The 12,864-nt window shown below is 29.1% G+C and overlaps 2 pseudogenes; both read left to right on the top strand.

Annotated features, from left to right (window-relative positions):
- LOC112599427 overlaps nucleotides 1-218 on the top strand; it is a 790-nt pseudogene extending 572 nt beyond the window's left edge.
- A 9,745-nt stretch (nucleotides 219-9,963) lies between these two features.
- On the top strand, nucleotides 9,964-12,280 carry LOC112599426 (annotated as a pseudogene).
- Nucleotides 12,281-12,864: the final 584 nt, after the last annotated feature.

The raw sequence follows: 12,864 nt of genomic DNA, 5'->3' as shown, positions 1-12,864 counted from the left end.
AAAAAATTAAAAATAAATACAATCAATTAGAACAGAAATTTGAAGCATTGAGTCAAGAAGTACATAAGAAAAGTTGTGCAAATAAAATAGATGTTACTTCAGTAGAATTATTTAATCGAGTTGTTGAAGCACAATTATCTCCTAATCTGAGCATGATTATTAAACAGTATGTACAAATGGGCAAAAGAAAACCTCAAGGCGTCCGGTATTCAAATTAAATCAAGCAATTGACTCTAACAAGAAGGAAACATCAAAAGTTGGATATTCCTTCTCACCTTTAGAATTTTTTTTTTTAATATTATGTTTATTATGTTTTAATTTTTATAATTATTTGTATTTATGTTATTTTGATTTTGATTGTTCGTGAATGAAACACTTGTATATATATTTTTTTTTTGTAATTGTTATTTACACAAAAAAAAAAATTAATGAAGTTACTAATATAATTATGTTTATTTTTTGTACTACCCTATAAGCTTAAAAATAAATATAATAAAACATACATTAATATAATACCTTTATCTATATAAAGGTTTTACAAAATAATAAAAGTAAAAAAGGTACAAATTATTTTGGTTCTCTTTGACTAGCCTAGTCTATTTCAAGTTTATTGACATAGGCTAGTTAAATTTGTTTGGAGGACTAATTACATAGGCATATCTATAGGGTGGGCAGCTGCCTCTCTAGCTACTAATTGAATGATTTTACCATCAATCGTTTATATTAAAATATTAAACAATGATGTGAAGATTGGATAAAGTGGTTAGCTGATTCTGGTAGAGATACTATATTTAAAAATATATTTTACATTGTAAAAGAATTAGTAACTATATCAGTTTCAAGTTGTTCATGTGAGACATATTTTTCAAGTTGAGTTTAATCAAAACAAGACTTAGCAGCTCAATGCAAGACCATTTGTAAGCATTATTAGCCAATGAGTATTGAACAGGAATCTGTATACAATATGAAAAACAAGTAGATGGGCATATGGAATTGTAAATATAACTTTATAATTTAATGTGCTGTGTTATTTATTATTTTTACACTTTTTCATTAATAATCTATTTGTAATAACACAAACATTTTTCTAATTTAAATCATTTTTATCAATGATAATTAAATTGTATTTTTTTTCACACCTATTCAATTTTAATGGGTAAAGACTTTATTTCAGTCTCAAATAATATAAATGGTTTGCTTTATGTTCTAAACTTCCTTTAACTTGACAATTGATATATTTTATAGTAAGTAACAAGGATTTTCTAAATTTTAGATGTTTATAAATTTACATAAAAAATTACAGGTGTTTATATTGTAATACTAATTACTATGAGAAAAGAGTCATACATATAGGTAGGTATAAATGTAAAAAAAAAGTTATTAATTTATGTTTTACAGTTTTACAATTAAGTTTTTTCTTTCCTTGTTCAAAGTTTGTATTTATCAGTACTAAGAACTATAATATTCAGGGTCTAGACTTTCAACTTGCTAGTCATATAACCACTAGCCAGTAGTCACAGTTAATACTTACATAGACACTAATTCAAATTATTACAAATATTAAAACCTAATATTACTTAAATAAATAATCAAAATGCATCATTATTCATACACTCGGATAGCTATATTTATTAATTATATAAGCACCATAATAAATTTAAAAAATACTGTATTACACACGTATTATACAAATAAAAAATAAAATACGGTATTTTTCATCACCGATTACAGTTATTTAAAAAAATGTATAGATACATTAGTCCAATTTTTTTATAAATATTATTCATAAGTAAGAATTTTGTTAAAAGTATAAATATATATTTGTAAAATATTTTCTAATGAAAAAACTAATTAATTATTAAATTTGTAATTACTATAGCTTGAATACATTTGAAAAAATGTATTGATAATGCTTCGTATTGATGGTTATTCTTTTTTGAATTACATAAAAAAAAAAAAAATCTAGAGTATCTACACTACATACAGATACATCGGTACATTTATATGTCTTGTTTCTTCTGAATATAGTTGACATGAGAATGTCGATGTCAATTTGGTATTAGATACGAGGAGACGAGGATTAAACTGTTGGTAACTTTTTTAACCCGTGTAAAAAATAAGCAAGTTTCAAAAAGGAATTATTTATTTTTCAAAGACAGCAATAATTATTTATTGAGTATACATTTTTCTAAATTTTTATTTTTATTTTTAATTTTTTAAACTACAGAATCGTCATTTACAATAATTTTAGTGATGGATAATATAGGACGGTGTGTACCTACTGAAATATGAAACGTACTCATGAGTTTCAAGCTTCTCGATGTGTCGATAAAATAGTTAATAAAAAAATAAATAATTGAAAACGGTTATTTTCATTGTCAATACATTTATTATACAACAGGCTATACCTAATGTTACTACATAATAGATCACAAGCCACCACGATTCCAATAACGTTCGTATAATCGCTAATTTCCGAGAACCGGTCCCCACCGGTCGACGCACACATACACGCACACGTGGACGCACCAATGACGTCATGATAACATTCTCGGTGTCGGACAAATTAACAGAATGACCCCCAGCCATAAGACATATACATGTCAAAAACAAAATCTTAAAATGTTTTGTTTTTCTAGAAGACTGTTTGTCATTGCAGTCTTTATAAATTTTATTATCATATTAGCAAACTTACACATATGATTTATGTATGAATACCTAGATAATTAAATGAAACTGATGAAAAGCATAATAAAACAAAAAAAAAAAAAATTAATAACAACTATTTTTAATACTGTACGGGCCGGCGGCGTATAATAATAATATGCGCGCGCCGAACACCTAAATACTTCGTATGCACCACCCCATTCAAGACGCTCGGTACTTAAAAACTAAGTGGCAATGGATATAATTATAAAATAAAATACTGAAAACTCAAAATATGGTAACTGAAAAAGTATAATTTACCTATTTGGCACAACCAAAATTAATATAAAATTCAAATAATATTATTAAAAATATTGCCTGTTCGACACAGCCGTATAATATAAAATATAATAATGATGTATAAAGTAAATACAAATAATTAGCCCCTTTGGCTTAACAATGATAATAATAATAATAATAAATAGGCAATTTTCTACTACAATAATATATATATATATATATATATATATATAAAAAAAAAAATTATAATAAAATCAATCATTTGGCGATTAAAGCCTTTATAATAATAACACGCTTTAGCCCTTCCGTCTCAACAAATTGTATACAAACGGTGATTAGCACCGACAATAAATATAAAAGATTGGCTATTAGAGCCGTTACAATTTAATTTAAATATATAATAAACAACTCGTAAAATAATAATAATATGAGATTAGCGCCGACAGAATATACCTAATAATATTGGTGCTTAGTACCCAGTATAAGATATAAATAAATACCTAATATAATTTGTAATATTTACTTACATGCGAGTAAATCGTTAAAATACACCATGAATAATATATGTAATAAAGGTATACATTGAATGACACAAAACAAAATGTACTAAAAAACAATATCAATTCATAAAATTGCACAATAATTTCTTACTACTCACAACTACAACAACCCACACATATATAACAGATGAACTTTACACGGGCGTTGCCCTCATTAAAATATAATAATATAATTTAAATACAAACTTATATCAACTAATTATCGTGCGTGCGTCAGGCCGCGACCGTGAATACAATCTAATTTTATACAACTTTACAAATACAATGAGATATAAAATAATGTTAAACAATATTGTATAATGTAGATACATTACGCATTGACTACACTGGAATTTAAAAGTATGTCCACTAAAACTTTTCGATGCCATTTTAAAGACCTACATGGAGGATTTTCGTATTATGCTTTCTGATCTGTAAGATCAATTGAAGCTTGTTCCCATATTATATTCAATTGGTAGAGCAAGTCTGGAGGGATGGGGTCACGGGTCCACTCGCGTCCGCCGACCACAGATGGCACCGAGTCTACTTTGCCGACACAAGAGACCTCGGTGCCCGAAGGTCGTATGCCAGTGCTGCTGCTGTAGGCGTCAGAGGGTTCCGCAACGGGGTCCGACGCACCAAAAGAAGAGCTCGTCAGAGAAAGGAAAAAACCCGAAACCGCGTGGTCGAAGCGCGGGTCAAAGGACCCGGCGATTGCGTACAATAATCGACCCTAGGGCCTCAGCGAATTGGTGGTACTCAATAATCTGCGTAACCCAGAAGGCATCTTCGTACAAACGCCCGTCCATCATGAACCGGAGTCTGGATATGAGCCTTGCCCCGGCGGTGGTCGACACGACCGAGGAGAAAATGATAAATTTCATTTAAATTAACGCGGGCCGAGGAAAAATGGTCGCGCACCAGATAGAAAAACTACTGGTTGAGTTAGACGTAGACGTCACGCTAGTACAGGAATCAGTCACGGATGGTACGAGGATCTACTCGCTTGACAAGCTTCTCCTTAGGATAATCGCGGCGGGGCGATGGCCGAAGGCTGCCGTGATCGTCGCGAACCCGGCCATAGGTGAGCTCGCCCTCAAGCATCTTCATACCCCCCACTTGGCTGCGGGTTCGCTCACGGTGGGACAAGTCAGTTTGACAGTCATATCTTCATACCTCCAGTTTTCTGACTCTACCCAGACACACGCCGATGCACTCGGATTCGCCCTGGACGCCGGGCTTGTCTGTGTGGGATGTTAACGTGAGATCGACGGTTGTGGCACGATACAGTCTCGGACGACTGAGGCGATGTTATCGTGGACTTGATAAGAAAATAGAGCCTGTCCGGGCTGAAACAGCCGGGCCAGTCCAGAACGTTTAAAAATGAATATTTACGAGTAGCTAATAGCTTGTATAAAGTAGGAACAATGATGTGCGGGTCGGGAACGGACAATATTAGGCCGTGCGCCCGGTTATCAAAATACTTCGCGATATTATACGGTCACACACCGACCGAGATACATTCGATGCTGCTTCACCCATTAACTTTTCATTGTTTGATAACTCCTGTATTTTGAGACCTTACTGTAAAATATTCGTTTTCAAATTTCTCTCGCTCTTCATCAGATTTAGAAATATCTTCGATATCTAACAATTCGATTTCAGCTTGAACGTCGTCAACCTTTCGATTAATCGATGGTAGTTCTTCTTGCTTAAATACAAGTAAAGATATAGGCTGTTCCGTAACATCAAAATTGCTAATTAATGTCCGTATCCTGGTTAGGGAGGCCTTAATCACGGCACGCTTTCTTTTGAGACCAGCAAGGATTTTTAATGATGTCTCGTCTAACGACATTTTAAATGTATTGATTAGCTCGCATATATATAATATTACGCGATTATACGAAGTATATCTAGAATATGCATATAATATAATAGAATAGTAATAAGATAAAATATTATTCTGATAATACGTGCGATCAGGGGCGGATCTAGGGGGGGGGGTCAGGAGGTCAGCTGACCCACAGTTAATATATGCTGACCAAATTGGCCTCTTTACAAATCTTGGATAGGTTTTTGGACCCTCGGATTTACCAGAAATATAAATTAAAAATTCACATTTTGTCAATTCATAATTTATATATTTTATCGTTTTAGTAGAAAGTTGAGTATTTTATTATGAATAACGTATCCTGAAACCCGGTACCCGTACCATCGCTGCGCTGATAAAATTAGATATTAAAATAAATAAAATTAGTTGTATTGCTTAATAGGTCTATTGTGTATAGTAATAGTAATATAGTAATAATACTAATATAGTATACAAAAATACAAAATTGTGTAACCGGTTGCGACGTACGTTCGCAGAACTAGTAATCTATTTATATATAATCCGACGTAAATACCAAATTCGTACTCCGTGGTCGACTAACAAGCATATAACTAGTGTTGTAAAATTACCGGTAATTTATTTTTGGGTAACTTACTCGAGTAAATTACCGGTAATATTACTTTTTTATGGTAATATTGGGAAATTTATTTTTACATATAAATTACCGGTTTTTTTAGGTAACTTACTTGAGTAAATTACCGGTAATATTACTTTTTTATGGTAATATTGGGAAATTTATATAAAATTACTTGTAAATTATTTTTAGGTAACTTACTTAACTAAATTATCGATAATATTACTTTTTACATTTATATTACTTATTAGGAAATTTATTTTTCAACACCCAATTGATAAAAAAGTAATATTAATTAATTATTATTAAAGTAATAAAATACCTAAATGGCTACGATCAATATAAATATTATTTCTCCTTATATGAAGCATTCAAATATTTTCTATACAAATATAGCCAATAATCAATAAATGTATTTATAATACTTTATAAAATAATGTTAAGCAAAAGTACAAAACTAAATAATATACTTTTATCTGAAAATAGAAATTTAAAATAAAAAAACATATTTTTTGATATAATACATAAAAAGCTTTTAATTCAATAAAAGCAACAAATTAAGCCAGTCTTGACTTTTGTTAGATCACAAAAAACTATAACGATTTAATATACACCTCAAAACAATATTAGAAAATAAAAATAGATAACTTTCAGTATAAAATTATTATAAAAGTTATAAACAAAATAAAAATAGTAAATTGCACTTGTTTGGTTATTTTAAAATATAATAAAATAAGTAATAACATGTTGTTTCAACAAAATAAAATTGAGTAGGAAACTTTCCGTATTATAAAATATTAAATTGTACAAATTATCAACAAAATAAAAATAAAATTTAGGTACTTAAGTATTTTGAGTTTCGAGATCATCATATGTTAAATATTCTACTTCGGCTTCAGTTTCTGACCCACAATCAGATGTTTCATCATCAGCATATGGAATTTCATAACTTTCATCATCTGAGTTGTCTTCGTCTTCAACCGTTTCATACTCATTTTCATCAATGTTCATAGGCATATCATTCAACTCCTGTGATGTAGTAGTCAATGTAGATGAAGCAGAAATTAATTTTATAGCTTTAGGTTTTGGATTATTGTTGATTAACTTCCAATTATGGCTAATGTAGGTTATTTTACCAGCCCTATCACATGTCAGTTTATTTCTTTTTTTTGTGTGAATGTTCCCATAAGTACTGAACGAGCGCTCTGTGGCAACTGATGTAGTTGGAGCAGTTAAAATACTTGTAGCTATTGAAGAAAGTACAGAAAAGGAACATAAACCATTCCACCATACTAAAGGTTCCATTAAATTAGAAGATTCCCATAAATAACTTTTTAACCAAACCCCTGTTGATTTTGTTTTATAGTTAGCCAACTCAGCCATTATGATATTAGCATTTAAACCTCTGTTCATTGAAATATTATAAATAAATTCAGATGCATCAATATATTCTTCAGGAGTAAGTGAACTTCCTTGGTCACAAGGATCAAGTACTGTTGCTGCCAAATGTAGGGGTTTTATCATATTTACTTTTCTTCTTTGGAAATTAACACACATTTTTGAGGAATCAGCTATTGACAAAAGCGAAGAATCAGTGCTTTTGTTTAAACAAGTTTCAATTTCCATTATATACTTGTAAACCTTATGAATATTTGGCGAATCTGACTCTAATAAAGTTATATATTTAACCATAGGTTTTAATAAATTAATACATTTGTCAACATTTTCCCAAAAACCACTATCATCTAATAAAAGTTTTTTAATAGAAGCTGATAATGTTGGTTCACGGACAGCTAAGATTTGTAAACTAAATTTAGTTGAATTTAAACTTTCCAGACAATAAAAAAAACTAGCCCATCTTGTTGGAGATGGTAGTTTTAGGGAACATAAAATGTTTTGTTCTTTATTAATATTCTCTAAGCAAGCTTTGAGTATCTGCGAACGATTAATTGATTTTACAATTGATAAACAATCTGATTTTAATTTAACTAATGACTCAAGGTTTACAATATCATTGAACAGTAGGTTTATAGAATGTGCTAAACAATTAAGAGGAACTAAATGAGGATACACATTTTTAAGCAACATGAAGCTTTTTTGAACATTTGCAGCATTATCACCAATTAAAGTCACAAATTTCATGGGATTGAACTCAATTAACACTTTGTTAATTTCATCTGTTATGTATTCTGCTGTATGTCGATTTTGACCAGTTGCGACACTTTTAACAAAAACTGGACGTGGTGTTGACAGTATAAAATTCATAATTCCATTATTTCTAATATTGGTCCAACCATCACATTGTAGATGTAGATGTGGGGCAGACAAAACAATTTCAGATACCTTTTTTTTCATTTCACTGTATTGACTTTCTAATAAGGTAGATGACAATGAGCTCCGAGTTGGTATTTTATATACTGGACGAGAAGCTGCAAAAACTTTTTGCCATAGTGGATGTTCCAACATACTTAATGGAGCACCAGTGACATAAATTGCATTTGCTATGTGTTTATCAAGGTCATCCTTTAAAATATACAAACCACTTATTAGTTATTACTTAATAAAACTTATTTCATAATTTTAAAATTATTAGGAATTTACCTTTTGAGACTTATTCATTGAGTCAAAATAATGCTCAAGTTTTTGTGAATTGATAATGGCTGATGAACATTGTGAAAGTACAGTTGATCTTCCAGAATCATTTACCATTCCAGCTAAACCAGATACATCGTTATTATCATCAGTATCATCCTGGTCCAATACAGATTTTGGAACTCTTGCTACTGAACTAGCTGTAGAAGTTGATTCTAGATTTTGATTAAGATCACTAGTTACCAAGTCTGAAATGGAAATTATTAAAACATTTTGAAATATAATTTTAAAAAAATATTAAATTGCATAAAATGAAAATAGTGAATACCAACCTTCATTTTCATCATCATTTATTAAACTTTTGGACTTTGAACTGCTTAGCTTCTTTTTCATGATATGTTTGCTCAAATATTTGGTTTTAATATTAGTTGGACACTTGATGCACTTAGATATATGAAACTCCATTTTGGTTGCGTTAATAAAATTATAAAAAACATTGCAATGAATACACTGAGCCCCAGAACGACCGTTGACAGTGCATTTTACAAATTCCGACCATATTTTGGAACGATCACGACCCATTTTACTGTAGATTGTAGAACAGTTAAGTTCCTAAAATTTTATTCTGGTCTGAGACAATTAGACGAATATAAAAGATCTGCATTCTGTCGAAGCCATGAATCGGTGTTTTTTTTAAAGCAAGTTTAAATTTCTATTATATATTTATGTACATATAAACATTAAGTATATTTGACGAATCTGAATAAAATAGATTATACTGGCATACTGCTAAAGACATTTATAGACAAGTGCTAAATGATAATTGCTATAATTTTAAATTTATAATAATGATAATGTTTTAATGTTTATATTTTTCTTTATCAATACCTAATCAGTAATCACTAAGGCACTGTCTCCAAAGAGCCTACATAAAACCTAATAAGAGTAACATGGTATAATATATTAATATGTTATATGATTATGATTATAATATAAATAATGATTAATGAATGATTCATAAAATTAAAAAAAAAAAAATACTCATAAAGTGGTAAAGTAATTTATATTTATTACTTTACCGATAAATTACTTACTTTAAAATACTTTACCAAAGTAATATTACCGACTTACATCACTACATATAACTAGGTATGTCTATATCTCTTACTGGCTCTATTCTCTAGTCTCTACCACACCACAGTGATATAATATTCCTTATTGCCATACAATCGAACTAAATTATGGAAAAGTGTTATGATTTATGAATATGATTATATAATATAACTATTATCATTTATATTTTATTTATGTGAACTTATTTATGTGTTTGGTGCTTTGGTGATTTTAATGAATAATTATTTTTTAAATATTGTAATTTGTAAGTCGTTACATAGTTTAAATATAAACTCCTAAGTTTGGAAATGGATCCATCAAAACTGTGTCAGCCACCTCCAAAAAAAACTCGTCTCTCAGGGGGGGCGAGAAGACTAATGAAAGAAAAAGAAAAATGTGTAAAAGGAAATAAAAGTATTTTATCTTTTGTTCAATCTTCTAAAAAACAAGGTAATATTTAAAGTTTCTACTATATTATATTAAATACTAGGTAGTTGTAGTTTAGTAGTAGTTAATATTTAACAATAATGTTTCATCAATCATCCTTTGAGTATTTTTTTTAAACAATCCAAGGGACCAAGCCACCAAGGTAAGTTTTAGGAACTAAAATTAATTCATTTATTACAGTTAATCACCGATTATTTTTGAAATGTATTATTTATTATTATTAGATAATATGTATATGTAATCTGTGATTATAAACTAATAATTTAAATAATTAAATAGTATATACTAATATTTAGCAATTTAGGTATGTATTCTTTATCAGTACCTATTTATGCACAGGTATATATTATTATAATAAATTAATTTGCCTATTTTTAGATCAATTTGCCAACCCAACTATTGACAAAAATATATCAAAATATCAATTCCAGTAATAACAAATGTAGACCAAATTGTTGGTGATGTTGCTGATGAAATTGAAGGTAAATAAAATAAAGTATATTATTAATTTATTACAAATTATGTAACATTTAATATAATTTTAAAATTATAATAATAATGTAAGTGATTCCCACATAAAGAACTTTTTTTAAATAATTATTTTATATTTTATAAATTAACTGATGAACATGAATATTATTATTTCTTTTGTATTCTCATTCCCTGTATCTAATCTATTATTTTCTATAGTATAGAAGTATAAAAGTATATAATGCCCAAATAATTTAAAATAAATGATATTATGTATTTTATAAAAGTTTAATATAAATTCTAGTCCTAATTGTGAACATTATTCTTTTGATTGTTTTAGAACAATTAGTGATACCAAATCCCTCAAACACAACCTACTCAGCATACGATTCAGTACAGTCAATTCTGATAGACAAATCTGTTGAATATCCTTCAGATCCTGATTTATTTCGAGATACAATACTATCAAAATCCCTTATAAGAGCTCTTATGGAAATAGGGCTTTGCCAACCAGGCATTGATGAAAAACATTTTATTTTTCCAAAAAATAAGAATGGTTAAAGTTTTCATTCCAAGTGGTATGAAAAAATAACTAAGTCACGTTTTCCTTGTAAACGAAACTGGTTAGTTTATTCTTCAAATAGCAATAAAATGTTTTGCTTTCCTTGTTTTTTATTTCGTACTATTTCTCAACACCATTATCAGTGGTCTGATCCATCTTAAGGCGTATCAAATGTTCGCAAGGGTTATGAAAAAATTGTTAAGCACGAGAAGTCAAATGAACACAAAACTGCTGAGAAAGAATATTTAATACTGAGAACACGAATTAAAAATGATAGTACCATTATGCATCATATAATTCTAGCAGAAAGAAATGAAAAAGAACATAATCGCAACGTTTTAAAGCGTTTAATTGATGTATCTTTATTTCTTGCCAAAAATGGCCTTCCGTTTAGAGGTCACCGAGAAAAGTTTAATTATGAAACACCAAACCAAGGACTTTTTATTGAACTTGTTAAGTTAGTTTCAAAATATGATGCTGTTTTAGCAAAACATCTTGCAGAATCAAGTAAAAATGAAACTTATTTAAGTCATATGATTCAAAATGACATAATTAAATCTATGGCACATGAAACTGTTCAGTTAATACTATATGAAATAAAATTGGCTAAATATTTTACTATAATCATTGATTCAACTATAGATATAAATAAGAAGGATCAATTTTCTCTTAGCTTAAGATTTGTTGACCAAGAAGGAAAGATAGGAGAGCATTTCATTTGTTTTGAAGAATTACCAGGTGCCTCTGCTAATAATTATTTTAATATTCTAAATAAATGCATTGAAAAGTATGATTTGAATTTTTCCATGTACCGTGGCCAGGCTTACAATGGAGCAAGTACAATGTCTGGTCGATTTAGTGGCTTACAATCAAGAGTTAAAGAGTTAAATCCTCTTGCATTGTATATTCATTGTTGCGCTCACAATTTAAATTTGGTTTTAATTGATTCCATTAGATCTTCCGTTGTTGCAGTTTCATTTTTTGGCACTTTGGAAACTTTATACACATTTCTTACTAGCAGTTTACCTAGACTTCATATTTTAAAAGAAGAGCAAGCAAAGCAAGTAGAAGGTGTAATTTTAACATTAAAAAAATTATCTGATACAAGATGGGCTAGTCATAAACGAGCAGTAGATTCTCTATAAAATAGTTTACCTGCTATTGTCAAAACATTAAAACAAATAAGCAAAGGCAAAATATCTAACACAAAATCAAAAACCGTTTCTGAAGCTCAAGGTTTGCTTTTTCATGTTATGAAACTCAAATTTAGTTTTATGTTACTTATGTGGAAAAATATATTAGGAAAAGCTTATACATTATCTAATTATTTACAAAATACATCAATTGATTTAACAACTGCCTTTAATATAATCATAGCTTGTTCAGAAAATATTAAATCTATGAGAACAACTGAACATTTTATAGAAATACAAAAAAATGCGATTGTATTGTGTGAACAATTTGATGGTGTCACAAAGTTTGATGAACAACGAAATAAAAAAACGAAGCAATTTTTTGATGAAATTGGTATAGACGATAATTTAAATAAATCAGCTGATCAAAGTTTTAAAATTAATACATACTTTGTAATTTTAGATTCATTTATAAATGTTTTAAATCACAGGTTTGAAGATTTTTCAAATACTGTTCAGGAATTTGAATGTCTTGATCCAAAGAATTATTTTTTTGAAAAAAAAGCTAATGAGAAATCAATCTGAGAAAAACTCTC

The sequence above is a fragment of the Melanaphis sacchari genome, unplaced genomic scaffold, assembly GCF_002803265.2.
Source record: "Melanaphis sacchari strain LSU unplaced genomic scaffold, SCAv2.0 Contig516_pilon_pilon, whole genome shotgun sequence".
In the NCBI taxonomy this organism is placed as follows: Eukaryota; Metazoa; Arthropoda; class Insecta; order Hemiptera; family Aphididae; genus Melanaphis; species Melanaphis sacchari.
Note: the sequence above shows the minus strand (reverse complement) of the source record. Positions and strands in the feature narration are given on the sequence as shown.